This window comes from Betta splendens, chromosome 8 (genome assembly GCF_900634795.4).
Source record: "Betta splendens chromosome 8, fBetSpl5.4, whole genome shotgun sequence".
Classification (NCBI taxonomy): Eukaryota; Metazoa; Chordata; class Actinopteri; order Anabantiformes; family Osphronemidae; genus Betta; species Betta splendens.
Genome location: NC_040888.2, coordinates 8,100,736 through 8,112,133, shown reverse-complemented (window position 1 = coordinate 8,112,133; position 11,398 = coordinate 8,100,736). Strand labels below are relative to the sequence as shown.

The window sequence follows — 11,398 nt, the reverse complement described above, 5'->3', positions numbered from 1 at the left end:
TTAATTTGTTCCTTCCCCCAAGGGTGAACTCAAATGACAAACGCAATGATATAATTATAGAATAGCCTCACAGACAAAGCATGTAGATAAAGGGACTCGACGCGACGGTGGCTGCTGCTCAAAGGGGGTTTATTGTACTTCTAACCGCGCGGGCTCGGCCCTGTCCGGCGACTGTGCTTTAGAAGTCAGATTACCTATTTACGCTCGCTCACACGCACATAATTGCACCATGTTATTAGCGCAGCTTTGGCTCCCTTTTGCACTAAACTAAAAGCGACTGAGTCGGTCGTGGCGCAAACAGGAAGGTTTTTTTTTCCTTTTACTACTCTCGCACTCAAAGCTGAGGCAATTTGCTGCTCAAAGAAGAGGACGTTTTTAGTTTTTTTTTTTTTTTTTTTAATGGATTTGCAGGATTTGTAGCAAAGACAGCTGTGTGTCAACGGCTCTGAGGCTACTGTAGGCCTACCCATCACTCCACATTAGGAGTCCTTTGAACATAAGTATGTTTCACTCTGACATGGTGACACGCCGTGTGAATCAGGGGATGTGAAATTATACACATGCGAGCGCAACAGTGGAAGGGGGAGATAAGGGTGGAGGAGAAAGCTGGGAATTATAAGGAAGATCGAAAGAAAATTATGTGGGAACTAATTGCAGGATGGAGATGTACATAATTTGCGTTAGTTAGTGAGTAAGTTAGTAGATGTGATGAAGTTGGGGCATGAGGATGTGGAAGGGAGCGGTACGAGCCGCCGTGAACCCGACGCAGCGTGATGTGCTGACGGCCCGGCTGTAAATATGTCAACGTGAAGCGAAACCTGCGGTGAGAACAGGAAACCTCTGATTCCTCCCTCCGCACCCGTCTCCTGCACGCTGACCGAGTCCTCCTGCATCCAAGCGGCTCAAATCCCCCCACAGCGTCACCCATGAGCCTGCCGCGACGCTTACAGTGATTTACTCCAATTATTTCAGTCCCGTCATCACACTGGGCCACGAAACCTGTCCGCAGCACAGGCCCCACTTCCTGGCTCGACTTGATGGGTTATTAAACACTTCTGTCAATAAAAAAGCGTGGTGAATGCTAATTTATGAGGCCTCCATCGATAAATGACCATGAAGCCAATGCAAATTAACCTCCAAATGTCATGGGAAGCGCCGGCGCCACTGCCGCTACTGTGTGTGCTGCAGGTAAAAGAGGCACAGAGGCAGAGGGAGCTGGACACGCAGAGCACATGTGTTAAAGACAGTTGGTCACAGACTGTGTGACAGTCCGTCCACTGATAGACCCGCCCGCTCAGCACCCTCCGGATCCTCAGAGGCCTCAACCAGAGTCTCTGGTTGATGGTTTGGTTATCTTAGCGGCTTGTTGAAAGTCCATGTCCCATTATTAACACATCGTTAATAGTAAAATGGGAGTGAAAGCAATCACTGGAGCGTATTTGTGTTCATACTGTCAACAAATCCCAGCAAAATCAAATAAATGTTGTCTGTTTATCCAAAGCCATTCGCTTATTTCCGTTTGTCTCAAAGAAATCATGTTCCTGCCAAGGTCTGTCAATCACTTTAACAATTTAATCACGTTTAATGACAGTCACGGGGCTGTGATGAATCATGGGTAATCACAACTTTCAAACACAAGGATTTGCTCTTATTATAAACGTGTGGCGTTCACTAAGTGCAGTAAATGGAGCTCCTCACAAATGCTTCACTTTGGAGACAAGCGCACGCCGGCCGAGGGAGACGAAGCAACCTGAGCATCACTGTGTTTGTAGATGAAGACTGCGTCTAACAAATGCTATCATATGTGATGGTTATGCCATTAATGCTAGTGTCACAAAACCCAGAGAGTTGGAGTTTTGCTTATAGGAGGGTGTGAAAAACGCTCCTAATTCTGTGTTTTTCATGTTTGGATAATACACAATTATGAATTCATAGTCTCTTAAGTTGTGCTTTTAATATTGCTTTGTATTCATGAAAAATAGATTTGCTTTCACGCAGAATTATGTATGCTTTCAGAGAATATCCTGTAAAATAAAATCCATTAGTGTAAAAAAAAAGGGAGAGGGAAATGCAAAAATTGTAATGCAGTGAATCATTTGCCATTAACCTCACCTGTTATTTTATGGCAAGCAGGGTTTGCGTTGGTCTAATAATAACTTCTCAGATTAGGATCACAAAAAAAACAGCGACACTCTGACCCTCTATCCATTATGCACCGAACTTTGGAACATTGGGCTTTTTAAATTTTTGCATTTGTGATGTTTCAGCTGTTCCGGGCGTCGGGCACGCGGCGAGAGAGAGGCAAAAACATGACGCGTGACGCCGCGCTGTCACGACGGGTTGACGCCGCAGCTCATTGGGCTGCGGATGCGACGCTTCGACGTGGGCCGACGAAGAGGAAGACGCTCTCCCGCGACTTCCCCGTCTTCCTCTCAATGCCCGTATCAACGGGAGTGTCAACAGTGAGCCCCTGTCAGCGCCTCGCGTCAGATAGTCACAGGGAGCGGAGCTGAGTTCACGATGCTCGTGTAAATCCCCGACTGGGCTGCGATGTGAACAGATACAGTACGCAGACATCTGCTATTCCCATAATACGATTATCTGCTTATTCCAAGACAAACATCACTTCAAGAGCATCATCACAGGCTCACTTATACCAACGCACACAACCATCACTTGTTTACTGCGCGCTGACATTTGGAAGCCACCGATGTATGTTTTTCTTCAATGTTAATGTCCACATCTCACAAATATGAAGTAGCCGACCAGACGTGCTCTTTAGACACGCGTCTGAGCACAAACGCAGCCGTTTATTTGCAGAGCAGACGAGCGTCTGCCGCAATATTGCATTTCTGTGCATAAATTGCTCATAGGAACGCATCCGATGGATCCAAAAGTTTGTTCCTGGCTCTTTCTTATGGACTCACACATGCTGCACAGCCTCAGCTCTATCGCAGTGGGGAAGTTATTAATTTGGTTGATATTGATATTGTCCCTTTGGTGTCAGTATAATGGCTGAGTTAAGTTAGAGGGAAAATCAATCCAAAGCACATGCCGGATGCCGATGGTTTTATATTTCCTCAGCCCTTATTGCTGTGCTGAAGCAGAGACAGTGTTTACGGCTACGTGGCCATAAGCTCCCTCTGCTTTTGATGCAGACGTTCCCTCTTCCCAACAACTCCACGCAATCGCTGCTGACATTTGGCAGCGCTGAAATGAAAAGGTTATTTCCTCCCGCTTTAATTTCACCTGTAATATTCTGTATTTCCAGCGTATGTGGTTATATTGGTGCTTTCCCGTCGCTTTGGCGGATCCTCCAGCAGCGAGCGTTGAACGCTTGGATGACAATGTCAGACACGGATTTGCTTTGTTCACTTCAGCGTTGGTGGATGTTTGAAGAGCAGCGATGCGCCATCGCATGCACCTGCACCTTAAGGCCTGTAAAGATCTATGCTCTAAGCAACAATGAATGCAAACTAAAACACTAACAAATCTATAGAAAGCTCCAGATCATGTTCTACTGATGCTCTACTCGTGTTCTACTCATGTTCTGATACACTTTTCTGTTTTAATCTGTGCATTTAGTTTTTTTTCAACTACTTTTCTCTGTCTCTACTGACAAAAATATGATTTACAGTGACTTACAGATGGAACGTTGCCACTAGAGTCCGTAAATAAGACCAGTTCTACTGTGATCATTATGATAGAGTCCCCCACACTCGCACACACAGGCAGACAGAGGCTGATACTGCACAAATCAGCTTGCTAAAACACCCTTGTTAACATTTTAAACCTACAGCATCATAAAAGGTGATGCCAGGGAATTTTGGACTTCCGTCCCCCACCACCCCCCACCCAAATCACACACTCTTGATTTGCAAGTCCAAATCTAGAACATAAATAGGGGCTTCACGGCAGCAGCATGAATCCAACTAAAAAAATCCTGAATAGATTTTGAATTTTAAAAGCGAGATCAAATGAAAATCACACAAAGGCACCAGCAAGTGGAATTGAAAGTGTGATACAGATGAGGGGGGTGTTGGGGGGGGGAGTACGGATGAAAACAGGATTAGACTCCACAGGCCTGGTTCCCACAGATTGCCTGAAATGGGGAACAGATTTAAAGCAGGTACTGTGTGTTGACAGGTTTGGGTGTTTTTTTTTTCACAGGCATTTCCCTTTGCCTCTTTTTTTCCAGCATGTCTTACACATTTAACTAGACCCATGTCAAAACCTGTTTACATGTCATGAAAAGAAGCAGAACATGCTCAAATCGGGTAAGCCACTGAAGAAGAAACTTGGATGATTTGACAGTTCGAGTCTCTTTAATATTTGCCCACTTTAAGCGGGCTGAGACAAATGACGCGTCGCCGCCGCCGCCGCTCTGTTAAACGACGTTGTAATTGACGAATTAAAATAATGCCGTGAACTCTGCTCTTGTCTACGCGTGTGTCGCGCCGTGCAGCGGTTCGAGGGCCCACGTTGTTGTGCCTAGAAATGAAATACGGCGTTCGCCCGTATGTCAGCAACTTTCACAGATTAAACTGTTTCATGTTTAATGGGATAAGGAAGAACATGAGCTTCTATCCAATCCTGGCCCAATTGAGTGTTTTTAATGCAATTTGTCAACTCCCTCTGCTAGTGGGATTTGTTCCATACTGTTAGATGTGGGGGGGAAATTACATACAGTAGTATCTCGGTTGAGTATTTTGCTTGAGAGATTGCTCATCTGGCAATATTAAAGCTACTTAGTATATGTTTGGCTGCCGTGAAGGAAATGCAGTTAACTGGGTTTTAAGCTCCACTTGCAGTTTTTTTTTTATTTTTATAATTTGCTTGATGCCGTTTGAGGGGTTTTATTTTACTGCTTGTTGTTAATATAGAAGTATATGAGGCAGTAATAACACGGCTTGCTTCTTTCTAAACAGGAAAGTAAACACAACATTCACTTAACTTATATATGATTCTGAATGTCCAGATTAATCACAGGCTTGAAGCATTAATGTACAAATGTCTCACTGGTTAATGTTAACAAATACTCTCCCTTAAGGCCCCTATTAATAATTTCATATTCTCTCCAAATATTATTCTATCCACCTGCTGCGTGTGATCCTACCCCCCCCCCCTCCCTTTTTTCCTCGTTTTGTGATCATACATAATTTAGTCCCTGGCCACATCTAATAAATGATGTTGACATATGCTCTTGCAGAGAGAGAGAGAGAGACAGAGACAGAGAGAGAGAGAGCCCTGCCTGGAAGTGTTGCTTGATAAGCTTCTTTGCATTCTCACTGGATCCAATTTTGCCCTATCAGTACGTGAGTGTGTGGCTCCGCTCACATGGTCCACTAGGCCTCGCAATGTCCCGAGGCTTCCGATTAGTGAAAACGGTTGGGGGGAGGGGTTGATTTGTGTAAAATTCAAATTTGTCACCAATAGTATGTTTTTTAAGGGGGTCTTCTTTTGATTCATGTCCCTGTGTGTATATAAGTATGGTTGAATTTTTTGCCACCTTTTACTAAAACTCTCCCGTTGCTATTGTTTAGAAATTAGGTTTGGAAAGACAGTTTTGGTGTCAGTTCTTGTAAAAGGTTGACGATGCCTAATAGAGAATTACATACAAACTATTGTTTTTGGGCGGGTGGGTGTGTGGACGTGGGCGTGGGGTCACGAGCCGCATTCACGCCCACAGTGCTGCGAGCGCGTGGCGCCCACGAGCCAACAAACTGAGGAAATGGATTAAAACACCGCAAGTGACTTTTAAGTGCTTACATCCAAAATTATTGTCCATTCTCAGCCTGAAAAGAATTCACCAGCACATCACATTGTCCACAACCGGCATCTGCCTTCTCTAACCAGCCCAGAGTATGATGAGAATGAATCAATTCAATCAATTCTCCTCCACCAATTGTTTGTTGTTTTTTTTCTGCTGACCACACCTCAAGGATTAATATTTGATTAGCCTTTAGGAGAGGTGGAAAGTACTTATTAACCTTATTTGTCAATCTGTCAGTGCCACTGTGCCGAGTGTGCCTTGCGGCGGGGAGCGCCGGGCCAGACGGGGGAGGGGAGGGGATCACTTCAGGGAATATCATGTCTTCCCTGTGACTGCTCTCCTTTGGATGTTTCATCATAATTATCCATTTTAGGCTGCTGCCACAAGCATGACATTCATTTCTGCAGTTTGAATAAATTTGTTAATTGATATTATGATACGTGGTCCCACAATTACGTAATGGCATTGATGTTCAGCTCCTCTTTCCTTCCTCCATTTGGCCAATTATGCCAAAATCCTTTCACAGGTTTACGGTTACTAATTTTATTCATCACGACTGTTTGTAAACAAACAAGAAAGGAGCTTGTTGCCATTCGGGGTCATTTTCATTACGGTCCATGAAGACAAAGCATTTGCTCATTTTGAAACTGATGAGTAAACTTCCACACTGTAAGCAGTCCTTTTTTCATTAGTAATTTTAATTAAGTCTTCTGCACAACACTGAAATTGACTTTATGTATAATTGTTCATTATACGTCTTGTTTTCTACAATGGGGAAATTAAGGGGCCTCAAATGGATGAATCTGAGACATGATTAGTCTTGTTCATCCCAAATGTGTAATTTTTTTTTAATGCCTGGCGTGAGCTTTGCTGCAAAGTGAAATTGATACTCGGTATATGAAAACATTTAATGAATTGCCAATTCTGTTGTCAAAATCAAGCTAACAGATATTCTGCGGGGAAATTTGAGGGGAGGATGCGCGTTCGAGCGGCCGGGCTTTGCGGTAAGACAGCGATATTGATTTTTTTTTTATTGACAATAAAAACAGTGTTTTCCAGAATTTAGAAGACTAAAAAGAATAAGCTCTGCTCCGACGCGAGGAAGCCAAACAGGCTCACACCTTATTTAATAACCAGCGGCTTTATTTGCCTTTTGTTTACAGGGTGCAACTCTTGCATCACAGCCAGGGTCTGACTATCTCTGCCTTTAAAGTGCTTGGGTCTGAGTCTGGTTGTGTCGGAACGATAACACCTCCTCGTGCTCATTGGAGGCCTCGCGTATCCGTCTCCTCCACCTCTATGTTATCTGTGATCCCGCGCCCCCGTGCTATCGAGCTCAGTCAAAGACCATCCCATGGTTTGCAGTGTTAATTACAGATCCTTTGATGTGATAGAACACAGCCCTGTAGAGATTGATTACTCTTTGAGCTAAGTTGTCTTCCAATTACTTAGACAATTAGACAACTAATTAAAATACTTACCCTGTGCATTGAAAGAGGAAGAGGAGCACTGCTGTGAGGAGCTCCCTTGATATATGAGCTGCCAGGGATTCTCAGAGTGTCTCAGTGGAGGAGAAGGAGGCCTGATGTGCTGACTGCAGCTCGGAAAAAGGCCCAAAATGAGTCTCTGCAGCAGATGACGGTGATGTGGAAGGAGCATTTGGAGCAGCTTCCCACTTCTAGCTGTTTGAGGATAAGGATGTTAGATTAAGGAAGAAATTATGTCTTACACCAAAGTCTGTATGTCAATCTTAAATTATAAAGTATTCAAAGTTTGACTGAGCCTTATTTCAACTTGGAGCTTTCTACTGATAAATAATAATAAACGTTTACAAGCCATGTCACTATGAAAACAGTTAGTTAGTGACTGTAATTTAAGGGAATTTCGTTCTCTGACAAGAGAACAGACAATTTATTTCTGAGTCTCTCGAGAGGCTTAAAATTTATTCTACAATTTAACAGCAAACCGCTCCTTCAGTGTTATCAAATATTGAATATGTAACTCATTCACTTGCAAGCAGCAGTGGTGTTTGGTGTGTTTCTTTCCGTATCGTGGCCGCCGTGTATCTGGCGGATTACTTCTTGCAGACTGCGACAAACAGAGTTAGGAATTGTTTGTGCTTCCGATGCTGAATCGAATCAGCCCGCCTGTCTGACCCATATTGTGCCACCGAATAACGACAGAGGAGCCGTGCGAACGGCGAAGAAGAAAATTATCCTGGCAACTCTTAGGAACGCACTCACAAATGTTTCCAGAGATGCTGTAATTATATCGGAGACTGACAGCGCCCATTGTAGTTCCCAAGATTAATTGCAAGGCTTGTGTGAGTGTGAAAATCCGAGCAACAACTAAGTTTGACTGCCAGAGGCGACACCAGTATTCATTCTCCGAAGGGTGTTACTGCCGAGTGTCACCGAAATTGCAAGTCGTTTAAATGTACTGGAAAAAGTTTGTTAAAGAATTACTGTATGCACCAGAAATCATCCGAGACTCATAGAATGTTAATCGTTAATGTTTTGTTTTGTTACCATTTACAAAACCTCTGAGGCGTGGATTGACGTCAGGTGACGTAGTAGGTGTTTTTCCTAGATGACCTAATAATTTTATAATTATTATTATTAATTTGGCCTATTCTGTAGTTGAAAACTTATAATAACCTGTGTCACTCTGGGTTTGCCGGGTCACCTCCTTAATTTGGCTCTACACGCCCACAGAGGGTAAAGTTCCGTGTTGTTTTTTTTTTCTCCCGACTGACGCTTGTCACACTTTTTGTCACGTCGCTTTAACCCCAGCTGGGCAACTCCATTATTCCTCCCCCATTGTGATGGTAATGCTGCGCTATCTGAGCAAGGGACAAATATGCAAAAGGACAATGGGGGATGTAGACACACATTCAATTTATGCATCCATAATTGCTTTTGATGATGTCGATAATTATGCTGGACTCGGGAGAGTTTTTGCACTGGTCAAATTACAGAAAAACCTTAAAGCCGCTGCATTTCCTGACCGACAGGCCTCGTCAAAGTAAGGTTTTAGCGATATTTTGGAGCCAACAGCGCTATTTTAGTTTTGTTCTCTACTTTTGTCTTTTAAAAACACATAGTATTGCAGCTTGGAAAGTGTGAATTCATCACTGGGACTTGGAGTATTTCTCTGACACTGAAAATAATAACTGGCAGCAGAATTATTCCTTGAAGAGCAGCTTCAGAGCCCTCGGAAGAAAGTTTTGTGGCGGCTGCTGAAGCTACAGCGATTTGGGTTTAAATCAAAATAATATTAGATCGTGACAAAAGTATGTTTAAGTAATACTTAGAGAGTTTTTGTAAAACAAGTGATTTGGCTGCTAAACATCAGCATCAAATACTGAAAGTACTGTAGCTGCACTGTCTGAATGAATTTAAATCAAGTTTATATCAAGTGAACAGCTGTTTAATGCTAATCTCAGACTCCAAAATAAACACTTGTGCGCATTCTGACATTTACCTGATCCAAACATACAAAGCTCCGAAGCCTTCTTCGTCCAGGATCTATAGATTCAGGCGTGTCTGATTGAAGTTGTTGGGGCAGGATGGATCGAAAGCCCCTCTGTGATTAGGAGGTCAGCGAGTCCGAGAGTTCACACTCACCTTCCTCATCCTCTAATCACTGATTATATCAAACAATCTTAGCACCACTTAACCTGCGCAGGGGCCCTGATGTGGCTTGGCATGCTCTGTCTCTACTAATCAATCAGCTTCAGGCCTCCCAGATCCTGGATGCAAATGTGTGTTACACATTCAGCTCAAGGTCCCATTCGTGGTTGTTTTAGTTAGACATTAAAGCCTGAAAAGACTAACTAATTTATCATATAACAAACTAATGAAGATAATCTATTGAAAATATGAATACAAGAGACTAACTTAAGAATGTTTTCGCAAATTCCACCGTAGAGACGTGCCATCGTGAGAAGTCCTGCTGGTGTCTGTCATGGCTGTGCCAGTTTACTGTCACTGGAGAACTACAGTATGTCGATCGGGACACCACAATTTAAGGGTCTCTTGTTTTACGACGACGGCTGCGTGCCTTCGCTAATAGAGAAACGTAGATGTAAAAGTCAGTATCATTTACCTCTGTTGTCACAGCAGAATAGAACGCACCGATATCGTTATCAGTCACCCAGTGAATATGATGCAGGCAATTAAAATCTGGTAGTGTGAAGATTAAAAGGAAAATGACATGTCACAGTCTCCAGTGGTGGCAAATATTGAAAGCTTGCTGTACTCACCTCTGCTCCACTTCCTACATGATGTCTTGGAGTTCAGCATGTCTATATGAGCAGGCATTTTCTTGTTGTTTAAATTTTTTTTGTTTACCAACTTCCCGTCTGCTTTTCTTTGCTTAATTAATCATGGATAACCTGTTTTACGGGAGCTTTTCCGCCATCACACAGCCACTCCGCGAACTTCCGGATTGTCTGACATCAAGCATCCAGACTAGTGTTGCCAGATATACGATAATTATCGTACTTATAAAATAGTTTTGGGGTCTGTACGATCTACTTAAAGTCAATATACGGTGGTTTTGACATTGCCGTTCATTATGACTTGATGTCGTTTTGATTCACGCGCAGATCACCAGAAACTGTTTTCTCTCGTACCTGGTTGGCTCCCCCTCCCTGTCAATCACACCAACAGCGCCGCTGATTGGTTCAACGAGCTGTTGGGTGTTGTTTGCGCAGTTGCACCTTCCATCTAGCATCGCGACCATAGCAAAAAATGCGCAAACATGAGTTCAGAACCGACGCAACTTTCAAATAAAAGTCTCTTGTGGTGGATGAACCAAGCGGCTTCATCGGCCTGTGAAAGAGTTGGACGCTACGTTTCAGGGATCAACCTCAACCTGTTGCTGGGAACGAGGCTAAAGCCTTTTGCCGCTTCTGGTGTGTTCAGGTTATGTCGGACATTACAGCGTTATGAAAAACGTGTAAAACAAAACGCATCTTTAGCACCAAAAGATGAATAAATAAATTGTTTAACACAAGTATCCAAGCCACTGTGTTTCTTCTTTAGGTTACGTGCCCATAGAATATGTTTGTCTTTAAATGCACTGTGATTTTAAAGTTAATTTTAGTTCATGATAGTTTGGGTCAATATACGATCCCTATATATATATATATAGTACCATATTTCTTCGTTTCCCATCTATTAACACTGAGCTGCTACTTGTACAGTGAGTACTTTCTGGACCTCGTCCAAACAATGAAGGCGCAAAAAGTGTCACATTTGCGATGGTGAATTGTTACCGACTCGAGGCGAACTTTACCGCTTTATTGCTTCTCGCGTCATTAAACGGCGCCGTTTTGTTTTGTTCTAAATGTGCATATAACGACGCTGCCGCGGGTCCGTTTCATTGCGAGGAGCGGCCGCCCGTTCCACGCGGCACCTCGAATCCGCCGCTGAGGCGGAGCGCGTAATGTCCCTTCCCCGCTGCTGCGTCCGTGAAGGCGCGCGGCGGCGGCTCCATCTTCTGAGGCCGACCGGGCCGCTCATGAGGGGAACATAAACTACCGCGCAATATCCCATCGTCTCCGGCCACTTAGTTGGCCTCATTGTTAGAGGTTATTTTGCCCTTATGAGCGGCAGAAGG

The 11,398-nt window shown here is 43.6% G+C and overlaps 1 long non-coding RNA gene across 3 annotated transcripts; it reads right to left on the bottom strand.

The window, feature by feature from the left end:
* Nucleotides 1-372: 372 nt before the first annotated feature.
* Nucleotides 373-10,807, bottom strand: LOC121202387 (uncharacterized). Of its 3 annotated transcripts, XR_005897969.2 has the most exons (5): nucleotides 10,038-10,807; nucleotides 9,673-9,840; nucleotides 9,257-9,524; nucleotides 7,255-7,455; nucleotides 373-7,176 (listed from the first exon to the last, which is right to left on the bottom strand). It is a non-coding gene; the product is annotated as an uncharacterized LOC121202387 (long non-coding RNA). The 3 variants fall into 3 exon arrangements; XR_005897968.2 differs by lacking the exon at nucleotides 9,257-9,524; XR_008695392.1 differs by lacking the exons at nucleotides 9,257-9,524; nucleotides 9,673-9,840 and adding an exon at nucleotides 9,881-9,957 and having other exon boundaries at nucleotides 10,038-10,806.
* Nucleotides 10,808-11,398: the final 591 nt, after the last annotated feature.